The sequence below is a fragment of the Oryctolagus cuniculus genome, chromosome 3, assembly GCF_964237555.1.
Source record: "Oryctolagus cuniculus chromosome 3, mOryCun1.1, whole genome shotgun sequence".
Taxonomy (NCBI): Eukaryota; Metazoa; Chordata; class Mammalia; order Lagomorpha; family Leporidae; genus Oryctolagus; species Oryctolagus cuniculus.
The window spans coordinates 62136510-62152414 of record NC_091434.1 but is presented as its reverse complement, the minus strand read 5'-3'; the positions used below and the strand labels follow the sequence as shown (position 1 = coordinate 62152414).

At 40.8% G+C, this 15905-nt stretch overlaps 1 protein-coding gene across 5 annotated transcripts in view; it reads right to left on the bottom strand.

Moving 5' to 3' along the window:
- CCDC141 (coiled-coil domain containing 141) overlaps positions 1-15905 on the bottom strand; it is a 202846-nt gene that overhangs the window by 97609 nt on the left and 89332 nt on the right. The gene's annotated exons all lie outside the window — the stretch shown is intronic.

Below are 15905 nucleotides of genomic sequence, written 5' to 3'. Positions count from 1 at the left end.
CAGTGCTGGCACACCGGGTTCTAGTCCTGGTTGGGGCGCCGGATTCTGTCCTGGTTGCCCCTCTTCCAGGCCAGCTCTCTGCTGTGGCCCGGGGGGTGCAGTGGAGGATGGCCCAAGTGCTTGGGCCCTGCACCCCATGGGAGACCAGGATAAGTACCTGGCTCCTGCCATCGGATCAGCGCAGTGTGCCAGCCGCGGCAGCCATTGGAAGGTGAACCAACAGCAAAGGAAGACCTTTCTCTCTGTCTCTCTCTCTCTCTCACTGTCCACTCTGCCTGTAAAAAAAAATAATAACATAACATAACATAACATAAAGTGCCTTAAAAAGGAGAGGAGGAGAGTAGAGAGGGGCCCAGGGAGATGGGTAGTGACTGATGGAGCATCCGGTTGTACTGAACACATGCCCTGCTAACTTTACTAAAATCGCATCCAATAATGCAGTTAACAGCATTTTAAAATTCTAAATCATTTCAGCCAATTTGTCTAAGTATAAACAAAAAATCTCACCCACAAACAAGTCTCACTGTCAAATGTATGTTAAGGAAGTCACCTCTCTATGGTGGTTGCTTTGAGTCTGCCCACACTGAGAACTGAAGATCTGTAATTCATCACAAAATTATCAGCTGTATTTCGGAGAGGGAGGGGGAGGAGGAGGGAGATCGTGGCCTTAAGAGGCTTCCATAGCCTTGGCAGCTCATGACAAGAGCCTCGGGTGATTACTGACGTCATAAATAAGAGTGTTAATTGTTAAATCAACAACAGGAGTCACTGTGCACTTGCTCCCCATGTAGGATCTCTGTCCTTAATGTGTTGTACTATGAGAATTAATGGTAAAAATAGTCTTCAAACAGTACTTCATACTTTGTGTGTTTGTGTGGGTGCAAACTGTTGAAATCTTTACTCAGTATGGAGTTGATCTTCTGTATATAAAGATAATTAAAAATGAATCTTAATGAAGAATGAGATGGGAAAGGGAGTAGGAGGTGGGACAGTTTGGGGGTGGGAGGGCAGGTATAGGGGGAAGAACCACTATAATCCAAAAGTTGTACTTATGAAATTTATATTTGTTAAATAAAAGCTTCTATATAAAAAAATTATCAGCTGTGGATGTGCAGAACTTGCTCCCTCTGACCTCTCCCCGCTGCACTCTGAATGACACACAAACTTTTCAGAAAAAGAGGCAGCTTTTTACTTTCTATCACATAAGAATTTTTTTTGAAAAAGCAAGCAGTGAAGAAAATCAGAGTTGATGTCAGCCAAACATATTAGCATCAAGAGGGGTACTACCACGTTTCAAAGTTCATCCTGGTTTGTTCCCCCAATGCAAAATGTCTTAGTATTAATTTACTTTTCTTGTATCACATTTTATAAAACAAGTATAATTTTACAGCAATTCACCAGTATTTTTCCATTCACTCATTACACAACACATACTGAGTCCTCTGTGCCTGACGTTATACTAGATAGAGGTCTTGGGATGCATGAAGACTAAAAAGTAATTCTTTCCTTTAACAAAACACAAACTGCTATTTTATATAACTTTCATATATATGTACATTATCAAATATATTACATTCCAGTCTATAAACATCCACAGAATGGTAGCATTTTAAGTAATTAGCAGATTTTTATGGAGTCCAAAATACTTGTTATAGTACTTGTATAAGAGAAAAATATGTCAGAATGGACATAAGACTAAAGAAAGTAAAGGGCTGGCATTTTTGGAGTATCTCTTATAAAGCTATTCCTTATAACGCTAATCATCAAAAGCTCACAGGTTAGATATCATTTTTGCCAGTATTTACGTAGGTTGTGTATGTTACTCAAGATTACATATCTAATAAGTGGTAATACCAGATCTGGTTCACAGTTCTGTTTATAAAGCAGAGAATGGAGGATACGCTCCGAGTTCTCAATTCTGTAGGCCCCAATAAGTATTAATGTCTCAATGCGTGCAGAAACAATGCTCTTAGGCAGGGACATGGGCTACATGAGTTCTCAGGATGTTTCATTTTTAAGAGTTACCATGTCCCCACTAAAGGAAAACTAAGATGGGCATGGTATTCTTTTGTAAAGCATTTAACCCAGTAGTACCACCCCCCTTCCACACACACACAGACACAAACACTTAAGAATCATGTATTTAACCTACTGGAAATGAGCAAATATTTTAAAGTAGTTAGCACAGGTTCTGGCATACATAATAGTCACTCACTAAATATTAACCCTCCTCCTTCTATCTTCCCATCAGTTATCACGGTTTGTTAAAGCCCTGAATTTGTTCTTTATTTATGGGTATTCTTTATTCCCAATTAAAAAAAAAATGGTAGTGGGATGTTTCCCAAAATGTTATTGGTCAGTAATATGCATTGATTAGTAGTAAGCGATAAAGTAAAACATGATTCTTTATTCTAAGTATTTGTCAGCCTATTTAATATGTAACGGTATGCTGAAACTCTCCTAGACAGAAACCTGGAGTGAAACATTTGAACAAACTTTCTCAACCAAGAAAGCATTTGTTGCTAATCGTCTCAGGGGACGGAGGCACCATTTTGAGGCCAAAGGTAGCACAATCACCTGCTGGTCCAGCTGCCATCACCAGTATTTTTCTCTCCTTGTTTCTTTCTTCCCTGTACCGTCAGCTATTCAGTCAGTCCATTACCTCTCCGTGTATAGCTCTTTCTTCTCTCTAGTAAGACTTGTGGGCATTAATCCTCAGTGAAGTCAAGGGAAGAAAAAATATGGCATTGATCGAAAGCTTATGCGCTCCTCATGGGCAGACTACTTTATATATATGGGGAACCTAGTGGGTGCACCCTAAACTAGGTAAGGAAAACGTGGAAGAAGTTAGGAGGCAGAGAAATAGGCCATGGCCATTGTGTGTTCAGACTCAAACACTAAGCTCTAGCATGTTGTCTCAACTGCCCGAGAGATGAGGGTTGATTTTTCTTACTACCTGTTAGCTTTACATGAATTAGTTCATCCAGTCCTCACCACACCTTATGAGGCAGGAAGTAGTTCTTTTCATGTTACAGATGGTGTAACTTGGTCTCAGAGGGATTACAGACTTACTCAAGGTTCAACATTCCTGAATGAGTGTCAAAATGCCAACTCTACAACCACCTCTCTCTACTAGTACCCCAGGCCAAGCTCCTTGGAAATAGCAATGTTTTCTATTTTTCCCATCATGGGAAGATTAACCTTATTAGTATAGAATTGCCTAAATCCAACTTCTGTAGGCCCCAGTAAGACCTTGGAGATGATAACAGTATTAAGGGACTGTTGGATTTTCTGATTTGAAATCATAAGCCTCACAATTTCAAAATAATTACAATGCTATTGTAGATATAATTGAAAATTTGCAGCCCCAACTCAGGGTTAGCAGCTGGACCAAAGTAATACAGTTCTTCTCTATGAATGAGTAGAGAAATGCTTGTTCTCTAACAATGCTCATAAATCTACCTTTAGTATAAATCTTTGCAAACAGCATTACAGAGAGACTATGGGCGTGCAGCCAAGTCTTTGAAAACTCACTTTAGCCTTGTGCTTCCTATCATAATATTAAAAAATGGGCTGTGAGCCTCAAAAAAATTAGTAAAGAACCATTTGGTGGCTCTTACCTTATTTTTTATCCTCCAGTCCTAGTCTTCTTAATTACACTTTCACATGAACTCTGTGGGTATTAGATGAAGTTGCGTCCATTCAATATTTCTATTCAATCTTCTCAGAAAATTGCTTCTGTTTTCTTTGGGCAATCTACAGATCATTTTGGATGCATTTCTAGACCATTCTGATGATGTATCTCCCCAGCCGTTTTTGTAGGGGACATTTGCACCATTTCTTATATGAGGTAAAACTTTCCAGAGTCATCTGAATCCATCACGCTAGTTAACAAATAGAGTTGTCACGCCTGTCAAGGCTGGAGGAGCCCAATGCAGAAAACCTGAGTCCATTTTCCCTAAGCTGCTGCTGTTTGCTTGTGAAGCATTAAGCTTCAAACAGGGTTTCAGTCACTTGGCAATAAAATATTTCCAGGACTTGTCCCCACCAGCAGAATGCCAGGGCCTGCCTTCCATTGCCTTTTCAATTTGACAGGGAAGAGTGCATATCTCTGACCCAATAGAGCCATGTGTGTTGCTGGCTCAGGGTGTCTCCGTGAGTCACTCCACTATTTTCATTTACCACTCACAGTAGTAACCCTTTTAAAATCCACCTTTCAGTATTCCATTTGCTGAGGAAACTGAGCTTCTCCAGGATCCCTTGATTGAAAGGGCGCTTGTAAGAGGATTAGTGCTGATGGATAAGAAAAGAGAAAACAAATTCTGCCTGGTTTTTGTTTTGTTTTGTTTTTGACAATCCTAGGTTAGGCCCTCAGATGAAGTTATGGATTGGCATAAAAGTTGTCCAGCACACAGATTAAAAAGGTAAAAATGTGAGCTATTCCAACTTTAAAAGAAAACTGATCATCATGGTATGTTTGGTAAGCTTTTACTCTCACAAACACTTCCCTACAGAGAAGAGGATTTAACAATCCGACATCCTGTGATTGATAAATTGTCCCTATGAGCTTCATTTCAGAATGTGATTTTTAAGTGGGAGAAGAGAGACAAGAAGCAACAGGAAATGTATTTGTAAATAACTACAAAATATCAATTGTGGAAATTACTGACCAAAATCAGAACCGGCAGGAGCATGCGTTGAATTCGTGAAGAGTTCCCAAAGCATGGCTAATGCCTAGGCCAGCTCATTAACTAGAACCCATTTCTTGTTTAATTCCTCCACCTACAGTCCCATTTGGTTCGGCACAAGAACCTGACATAAGAGCACAGGATGTTACATGATTGCATTAGCAGATGGTACAAACTAAATAAACCTAACAATTTTTATCAGGGAACACTTGAAAGTCATCTTAGAGTGGGAATTCTTTTTAAAAAAATAAATGTTTATGCATTTGAAGGGTTGCATTGAGGCCTTGAAAAGCTGAAATCCTGGCAACGTCACATTGAACTGCAAACTGGACCACAGCTTCATCTGCTCATGGTCCCTCCCATGCTGACCTATACAAATGCGAGGGTCATCCAGGAGAGAGGCACCAGGGCCCACCGTCCACTGCTTGCACAGTTCATTGCCGCCAGGCGATTCGAACCTTGCCCTCACTGTGACGCAGTCCAGCAAAAGCACAGATCGCAGACAGGAAGAACTGTGATTTCGTGTCTCAGATGGAGATGAAAGGAGCGTGCTGTTTCACCCCCAAGGCATGAGGTAGAGAATCACAGCTAGTGAATGAGGAAAAGCTTGTGGGTAAGAGCTAGAACTACACGTTTTATTCCAAACGTGCTAAGCGGCTCTTTGAGCCTCACTTTCCCTGCAGTGCAGTTCGGAATCACCACCACCTCGTTCCTACCTCTGCTTCTCTAATGACTCAGCAAGGATGAGCCGGACAGGCCTCAAATCCCCAGATTTCAGGCTCTCCCATAATGTGGGTTAATGGCTTTATTATCCATAAATTAAATCAACCCTACTGGGTTGGGACTGAGAGTCTATAATAAAAATGACAACCATCACCAAATGAATTTCTGTGAATTACTTTTTTCTCTTGATCCATTCAAATATGTTAAAAGTTGCAAGCAAAATAATAATAATAATAATAATAATAATTGCAGCTTAGAAGTCTGGTTTCCCTTATTCTCTCTGCTGCCTGGTCACCACCTGAAGCCCACAGTTCAGCAGCACAGAGCCCAGGTGCCTCATTGCTATTACTGAAGCAAGTGGGTATGTGGCAAAACAAAGATTTAAAATCAAATAAAATCACAATCTACTATGTCCGTAAGCAAATCTTCAAAACAGCGATTGGAGAAAAATGCATTGATTATTTTCTTTCAGTTTTGAGATGAAAATGTAGTAATATGGGACATTTGCAGAGCAACATTTTCCCAAGACTTGTGTTTTCCAAGTACTGTTTTATTTGTTGTTTCATTATTTTATTTTTATTTCAGTGTCTTCTTAGGTCCTTTTCTTGTCCCTCATAACTATGTTCTTTGAGTTGATCAAGTATTGGCCAGGGCAGTTTGGAGCTTCCATTTTTAATCAATATTAATACAACTCTATCTGGCCAAAATATTTTCATCTAGTACAGTTTGCCTACAGTCAGATTGTACCATGAGTTGACCAGCTGGTCTCAGTTTATATTAATGTTCTTAAGGAATTTTCTCATTTTCTAGAGAATCCATCACAGAGATCTTCAGTATCTCAAGATACATAATTCAACTACAGTGGGAATGATTAGACTGTGTGTTCACATATTATGGAGAGTTCCCTAAATGAAACAGATTAAATTAATAGAATCAAAGGCCTGTTTGTGTTTTACCCTTAATGAACATCACCTATAAACTAGAATAATGGCTCTTAAATATTGCTATTAGCAGCTGCCAGGAAAGTTTATATCACATATTTCCAGGTTCAGTCCATAGTCAAATCATAATTTTTATTGGCAGAGTAGACAATACATATTTTTAAAAATCTGAAGACTTTTATTTGAAATTAGTGATAAGAATATAATACTTATAATCAATCAAATTTTAGAACCATTAATCCAGAATTTCCTAAAATACTTAACAGGTAACAATTGACCTAGAATATTTTATGTATTATCATAGCAATGAATGAGAGGCTATATAATCATAGTTTTAACCTTAAAACTGCCAACCAATTTTAACTTTGTAAAATTACAAAAATTATTGTATAAATGATTTCTAAATCTAAAAATCTAACTTCAGTTTAACCAATTTCTTCATTCACTCAGTAAGTATCAAGTTAGGCTGTGGAAGACACAAAGGCAAATGAAATCTTTGCCTTTACTCCCCTTGGCCAATGAATGCTCCAGTCCCTCATGCTGTGTAAAGCAGCCCTGGTATAATGTTGGATATCACTAGGCTTAATCCAGAAGGAACAAACTGGACTATGCTACTAAAGTACTATATGCTTTTTTCACACCATGTCCCAGGCAAAGGTGCAACTGATTGAACAAAGAACAGGAGTAAAATAACAAATAACAAGTAGGAAGATATAAATCTGATCAAATTTTTCTTTCCCCAACTTTTCTACTAAGAGTTATTTTTAAACTTTCCTTATACACATTTTACAGCCACGTTTATAATAATTACAGACTCTGTTAGAGTATTTGGCCTGACCTCTAGAGTATGCAAGAAATCACTTGTCTTGTAACAAAACCCAGCCAAAGCTAGAGTTTCTTCAAGTTATCTCACATTTTGCAGGCTCTGGCTTTCTGCTTACCATTATGTGTACGTACAGGGCTCTGCGAACCAGCAGCTAAGGAGACTGGGATGGGCATCTTGTAACTGCTACACTGACCATGGAACACTCTTAGAAACACTCTGCAGCACCTCTAAAGCACATCTAATACAAAAGGGATCATTGTGAGCGCAAGCGGAATACTAAACAGGTCTTCAGTGGAAAATGAAATCAGTTGTGATCTGGAAAAATCTGAAAAGTCCTTCACGGTCTCTTAAATCGTGGGAAGAGTCTCAGCTAGTGAGTACAGGGGTGGGGCTGGGGAGAAGACGAGGGGCAACTGACGCAAAGACTCAGCTCAAGGGAGAGCACCGGGCACGGGTGCTGGGTATTGGCAAGGGGACAGGGACACAGATTCTGGATCCTAAGGCAAATGGAGCTAACTTGGTTTGAGGGATTAATAGCAGTTCCCTAAATTTGACATTAGACCAAAACCAAACAGGTGGAGTTACCTGCCTGAAAGAGTGGAGGCAGGTGGAGAGAGAAGAAGCCTAAGAAGTGAGGTATCAGGAGGAAGAGAGAAACCGGGTGACAAGGAGGTGGGAAGGGGTTGCCGCAATCTAGGACAATAAATGAAGGCCCAAACCAGAAACCAGGAAAACAGAATGAAAGGGGCAGAGAGAGGTAAAGAGACACAAGGTTGGCACAGAGAAGAGGGTGTGATTTAACTTTGTATGAAAAAATGACTTTGAGAGTAGGGAAAACCTGGCTCCGTTATGGTTGAGGATTTAGAGAGAGCATGAAGATTTTGGACCAGTTGTGATGGCGACTGAAACAGGGAATTAACAGATGGCAAATAAAGGAATGTATAAGGCCAACTGATAATAGGCAAACTATATCTTTTTTTTTTTTTTTTTTTGACAGGCAGAGTGGACAGTGACAGAGAGAGACAGAGAGAAAGGTCTTCCTTTGCCGTTAGTTCACCCTCCAATGGCCACCGCAGCCGGTGTGCTGTGGCCGGCGCACTGCATTGATCCGAAGGCAGGAGCCAGGTACCTATCCTGGTGTCCCATGGGGTGCAGGGCCCAAGCACTTGGGCCATCCTCCACTGCACTCCCTGGCCACAGCAGAGAGCTGGCCTGGAAGAGGGGCAACCGGGACAGAATCCGGCGCCCCGACCAGGACTAGAACCCGGGGTGCCGGCGCCGCTAGGTGGAGGATTAGCCTAGTGAGCCAGGCACCATCCCTCAAACTACATCTTAAATAAAGTCAATCAGAACAATTACGCTCATTGTTTCATCTTCTTTCAAAATTAGGAAGAGACGGAAACAGAGGACGAGTTTATGCACAGAGGCCCTTGTGCTGGTCCAGGCTGGGTGACTCAAGGAAGGAAGCCAGGAGAGAACAGAAGAAAGGAGCTTGCGATGAGAGCAGTTTGGGGTGAGTCTGCAGCTCACATGTGGCGGCCACTGGATAGGCAAACAGAAGTCAGCCACTGAAAACGAAGGTCTTTGCAGTGAGGAAAGTGAAGGAAGTCTGCACCGGGGAGTTGAGTAAGTCACCAAAGGCTGCTCAGGCATGTCACTCAGAAGGGTGTAGACACTTAGGTCACACTGCGCTGAGTCATAAGACAATGCCTCGCAGGTGTCTGCCTAAAGTGTTTGATGGCCTGGGAAAGCAGCAGCAGATGGCCCAGGTGTGTGGCCCCTGCCACTCAAGTGCGAGACCCAGATGAAGCTCCTGGTTCCCGGCTTCAGCCTGGCCCAACCCTGACCATTGTGGCTATCTGGGGAGTGACTCACCAGATGGAAGATCTCTGTCTCTCCCTCTCTCTCTGTGATTGTTTCAAATAAATAAATAAATCCTCAAAAAAAAGTAGACTCAATTTCACTATTATTATAATAGCAATGTTACTATGCATTATAATAACAGTAACTATAAAATCATGCTTGTGAGAATTTTAAGAACTGTCAACTGAAAAAAAAAAGATGTAAGAAGAATTTTTGTAAAGGTCAAAACTTAAAAAACTTCCCAAGCATTTGAATTTAATGAGCTGGTGAACATTTTGCAACCAAAGTGACAGTAAGTATTTTTGAACCTAGTGATCATAGAGTACAATAGTTTTAACTCAATGTCTTAGATGTGAAAAAATATTTCTACAAATTTTTCTAAATTAAACTTTCCCTTGGAAATGAAAGCATATGGTTCACTAAGCTTTAAATTAACCGACATGCTAAAGCTAGAATAAGGTTACCTATGTGAAAATCCCATTATTGTGTGCATTTTCAATGCTCACTGGCAAATTCAGAACTGTATCTATATATTTTGCCTGTTGGTAATAAAATTGTTTCTAATTTATGTTCTGTAAAAAGTGACATCTGCTTTTAATTGGGAAGTTCATTAAAAAATCAGACAAGTAAAACAAATTGCTCACAAAGATGAAGACAGAGGAATTGAAATACACTAGCACAGGTGTCTAAGATGTTTAGGGAACTCAATTTCTGCCTTGAGACGTTGCTGATTCAGACCCCATTTTGTTTTTTAAATTAGAGAAACATTAGAAAAGAAACAGATCCTGCTTCATTTTATAGATCTTGTTTGTAATGATCAGGAATGATGTGAGACGATTTATTGAAGCAAAATGTTATATAATGATGTCACGGGGTTTTTTTTAGCTACCTTCCGTGAAGGAATCTGGAATTAAAATAAAGTTCAAATAACAGTACAGTCAGCTTCTTTATACAAGCTAATGGGTGCAGCACTGAGAATAAAACCATTCCAAAATGCCTGTGGAACACTTGAAAAATATTTGGATAACTTGGACAAACTCTGTGTATTTATCCATACCTCATGAACTATCCAAGAGACCTATGGGTAGCTACTTTTGTACTAAATATTTAATGTAAGGGTAATTTCTAAAGGTATATCCCTATTTTTCAAAAAAAATATAAAAATATAAGTGCTTGTCTCTGGTTTTCAAATTACTTGAGTAAATAAAACCTATTGTACTCTATTATCACTTGATGTAAAGAAGGAAAGTTCCAAGCTTGCACAATCTTGTCCACACGTTAGTAAACTCAAAGATTTATTTAGACTTACATCTTTCATGTTGTAATAATAACCCTGTATTTTGACTGTTACACACACTGCTTTGTTGTGCAATTCTTTCCTTCACACCCTTTGCTGTTTAAAGGATGAAGAAAAGACCAGAAACATCAACACTCCACTTGAGCTTTTAAGAAATGCACACTTAGGCCACAAATGAAACATTTACTAAATATCACCAATGGTGAGTTTTTTATTATACTTATTTTCCTGCTATTTAAAATAGGCCTTGTTGTGCAGCAGTGAGTTAAAGCACCACCTGGGGCCCTACATCTTGTATCAGAGAGCCTGGCAGTGGGTCCTGCCTCTATGTCTGACCCAGCTTCCTGGTGGCCCAAGAGTACTTGGGTTCCTGCCGCTGCTGTGGGAGACCTGTCTGGAGGTCCTGGCTCCTGGCTCTGGCCTGGCCCAACCAAGCTGTTGGAGACAGTTGCGGAGTGAAGCAGCAGATGAAAGTTCTCACTCTCCCTGTTACTCCACCTTTCAAATAAGTAAACAAATAAAACCTAAGAAAATTTTAAGCTAATTTAAAAAAATCATGGAAAAACACAATGAAAAATTTTAAAATGAAACGAAATAAAACATCCTTTATTCTGTTGTGTTTCAGTGGTGCCAGGCAATGGCCTAAGCACTGTTGCATATGAACACATTTAATCATCACAACCGTGTAAGCTCAGTACAATTACTACCTTTTTCCACAAAAAGGAAATGGAGCGCAAGTCCAGCTTTATACCAAAGTTGCCCAAGATTACATGAGACACAGGCAGAATTGCTGGGATTTAACTTCAGGTCCCTTACTCAGGGCTGCTACACTATCCACCGTCAGGAAGTGAACAGCTCACTCCAGTGCCACACCCTGAGGCACTATGTCTTGCTGCTTCCCATAATGTATGATATATCCACGTGGCTGGATAACATGCACTCACTAAGCAACATTTAAAGGGTAGGCATTTGATGCAATAACTAAGACGCTCCTTGAGATGCCCACCATCAACACTGGAATGCCTGGGTTTCAGTCCCAGCTCCATTTCCTATTCCAGCTTCCTGGGAGGCAGCAAGTGATGGCTGAAGTAGTTGGGTCTCTGCCACCCACATGGTAACCTGGACTGAGTTCCTGGCTCCTGACTTCAGTTTGTCTCAGCCCTGACTGTTACAGGCATTTAGGGAGTGAGCAAGCAGATGAAAGCTCCGTCTCCAGCTCTTGCTCTCACTCTCTCTCCCTTCCAATTATGCAAAAATTTTAAAAATATGCAAGAGAAGAGGTACTTATGACATAATGCTAATTGGTAAAAATACATTGCAAAACAACACGTACATAGTTTCATAGTCAAACACTCACCCACAGAGTATACACACACACACACACATGTACACCAACACATGTAGTTTTGGAATATGCAGTTTACATGTTTTATGCTTCCTGCCCATTTCCATGTATACCACACACTATGTGTGCATTTGATTTTCCTTTGATTTTCCCAAAATGACAATGCACTATAATAAAAACTATAAGCATTTTTAAAGAGTTGCTTTCTTCCACCAGCTTTATTGATAATTATGCCCTTAAGTTATTCAAATAAACTTGCAAGAATTTCTCTTTACTTATTTTCTACTTATATTTTGTAACTTTAAATTTGCCATTTACCTTTGAACAAAGTTTCTGCAGCATATAAAGATCAGTATTTTTTAAAGATCTCCAAATAATATTATTTGAAGATACTTGCAGCCCAGATCACAAATCCAATTTATGAAGTTACTCAGCAACAACTAGAAAATATTTTCAATGACTTGGAAAATTGGATTAGATGATGAATCATGGGAGATGGTTTTAATCTTGAAGTTGAGGCATGTGAGCGCTGCTATAGCAATACATTGAAGATGATGTTTCCCAACACCATTTTCATTGTAGATTACTGCTAATCAAGCACTTTGCTAGTCACATGGTCATCTTGGAAAACTAAGGGGGGCATGGACAAACATGAAACACTGGAGGGAAAAGTTCCAAGTCAGCATCCCTTTTAACGTACATACCAATCCTCTTGGGGAATGTGTTAAAACACATATTCTAACTCAATGGGTATGATGGGTGGAATCCGAGGGTCTGCATTTCTGACTGTTCTCTGAGCATCATACTATGAGTAACGTGGCTGTAAGTCTCCTTTAAGCTTTGAAGATGCAGATTAACCAAGAGAGCCTGCCCTACCTAAAGTCACTACCACTCAAACTACAATGTTTCCTAAGTGATTTTCCTGTCTTTAATTTACTCCTTCTCATCATTTACACTATTTTCAAGATAATCTTCTAAAATACAAACCAGTTTAAGCTACTATTTTGCTTAGATTTATCTCATTGTCCATCAAGTCTTAGACACAAATACTTATAGGGCCAGTCACACAGTGTGAATATAGCAAGAGTGGGAGTGGATGTGGCTAATGAGGAATGGTGGGGACTGTGGCAAACTGGAGTACACATGCCTTTTCTAAAAGAGATACTACTGGACCGAGCAAGAATTATGTCTTCATAGAAAGATGACTATGATATTGCCAGATCTTTCAGCTTTTTTTGAAGGAAAAATAAACCTTTATTGCCTTTTAATAAAACACAAAGATTGACAATGAAAAAAATTAAGGACCGATATTCCCCCAAAATGATGTAGACTCTATGGGAAGAAGATGGAGATTCCAGGACTTTGTCAACACTCCCCAATTGACACCAGCGTGGAGTCAGAGTTGAGAACCAATAACTCAAACACTTCCCCCTTGACACAAACTACAAAGGGGCTTAGTTCCACCAAGGGCCAAAGCCTCAGAAGGGCAGGTTGGCTCTTAAAGGCAGATCTTTCCTGAATATTGTTTCCAATTTATGGAAGGAATGGCTATGCTTGCTCAAAGGAGAAACTATGATAAGTATCTGTTTACATATTATCTGAATACCTCCAACTAACTCTACACTCCAAGACAAGCTGCCTGGCATCAACTTGATTTATGATACCATCATTACAGTATTTAAGATTTTCAACCGAATAATGGCTTTTAATAATTCATGTCTGCTACTCCTTTGTTACATATGCAAAAGGAAAATTACTTAAACTATAATTTAAAACAAGTACCCATAGTTAAAGACTGTACTTAAAAAATCCTTCTTTTCAAGTATTTCAACATGTTCTGAATAGGCTATTGATCATGTTTATTAAGGGCTATGAAAGTTGATCTAATTCTTGTTTTGAATGTATTCCACTAACATGATAGAGAGTTTCAAAGTCTGTTTTACAAGAGCGTATCGACTAAACCAACTAGCGATGTGGACTGGATCCCTGCGGTTCATTGTAGGTGCACGTAACAGAAACACCTGCTCTCTGTGTTACCTGATTACTTAGATGAGTTTCAGAGTAATTTCCAGCTTGCTGCCTGATTTCCTTTAAATCTTTGGAAGGAACATTCCCATTCCTCTCCTCATACTCCTATCCAAAAAAAACCCCAAAGTGTAATAGACTGCTTACTATTTGTAGACATATAAAATTGGATTCCTTTTCCAAGAAGAAGGAATAAGATTGATTTTTAAGAACCCAGAGAAAAGAGGCAGGTGTTGTGGCACAGCGGGTTATGTTTCCACCTGAGACCTCATATTTCATAGAAGAATGCTGATGTGAATCCCTGCTGCTCTTCTGATCCAGCTTCCTGCTAATTTACCCGGGAAGGCAGTGGACAATGGCCCAGACGGGCCCCTGTCACTCACGTGGGAGACCTGGATGGAGTTTCAGGCTCCTAGCTTTGGCCTGGCCCAGCTGTGGCCATTTGGGGAGTGAACCAGGGAATGGACGATGTCACTCTCTGACTCTCCCTCTCTGTCACTCTTTCAAACACAATAAATCTTAAAATAAATAAATCACCATATATGAAAACCATGTGAAAGTTTATGCTATGAATGGGAATAGAAACATTTGGGGAGCCACTTTTAAAATGTGGGTAAGCTCTTACAGATATTTTCTGATTAAGTTTCAAAGCTTTTCCTTACTGAGGAAGAAAGTGAAGCTCAAAAGTCAAGTGTGCCTAGCCAGCGCTGTGGCTCGATAGGCTAATCCTCCACCTGCGGCGCCAGCACCCCGGGTTCTAGTCCCAGACAGGGCACAGGATTCTGTCCCAGTTGCTCCCCTTCCAGGCCAGCGCTCTGCTGTGGCCCGGGAGTGCAGTGGAGGATGGCCCAAGTGCTTGGGCCCTGCACCCCATGGGAGACCAGGAGGAAGCACCTGGCTCCTGGCTTCAGATCAGTGCAGTGCACCAGCCGCAGCGCGCCAGCCGTGGCGGCCATTGTTGGGTGAACTAACGGCAAAGGAAGACCTTTCTCTCTGTCTCTCTCTCTCACTGTCCACTCTGCCTGTCAAAAAAAAAAAAAAAAAAAAAAAAAAGCCAAGTGTGCCTGAGGTTACATAGTGAGTGACATAGCATGGAGTTGAACTTGCTGTTCTCCATGTAGATGTGACCCATTGTAATATTAGTCAACTTCCAGGTCACTGCTTCCAAAACATTTTGCTTTGGATCACAGAGAGAAGGAATTGAAATACAAGCTATAAACAAGAACATTCTGTCATAATAGTTCCGCTTTCTCTACTTTGAATGCATGTGGTTTTTTTTTTAAATTATTTTTGGGTTTTGTTTTTTAAAGATTTTATTTATTTATTTATTTATTTGAGAGGTAGAGTCACAGACAGAAAGTTTTCCATCTTCTGGTTCACTCCCCAAATGGCAACAACAGCCAGAGCTGGGCAGATCCGAAGCCAGAAACCAGGAGCTTCTTCTGGGTCTCCCACGCGGGTGCAGGGGCCCAAGCACTTGGGCCATCTTCTACTGCTTTCCCAGGCCGTAGCAGAGAGCTGGATTGGAAGAGCAGCAGCTGGGACATGAACTGGCACCCATATGGGATGCTGGCACTGGAGGCAGAGGCTTTCCCCACTATCCCAAAGCACAGGCCCCTGTTTTGTCTGTTTAGAAAACCTCCTATCCAGGTAGCAAGAGGTTACTGAGGTGGCTGAGGAAAATGTCTAACTGGCAAAGCGTGCCAGGTCCCTCCAGCACTCTTAACACTGAGTAGGACCAACTTCATGGGCAGCTGACCTGAGCAATCACCCAGGGCCCCGAGTTGGGTTCAGTGTTCTGCTGTCTCTATAGTAAAATTCTCCATAACTTTTAAAGAAGGGCTCCCACATTTTCATTTTGCACTAGGCCTCACAAATTGCACAGTCAGTCCTTCCTTATAAAGGCCACAAAAGTGGGAGTAAGGTTTATAGATCGCAGAGGCTGCCTTGGGGAGTCAGGGAGGCTGGGCCTCAGTGTCGGGGCACCTGACTGTCTGGAAGACACCTGGGTGCCACAGACAGGAGATATGTCGGGGAGAACATTCCAGCTGCGATGCTTTCACCCCTCATCTCCATGGTCACTGTTTGCCTTTCTTTCCAGAACACAAAACAGAAGCCCCAGTCCAGTCCCAGTCCCAGGGGAGAACCATCAGGGTAGCACAGGAGCCTGCCCAGGGGCACAGCTAACAGGAGAGAA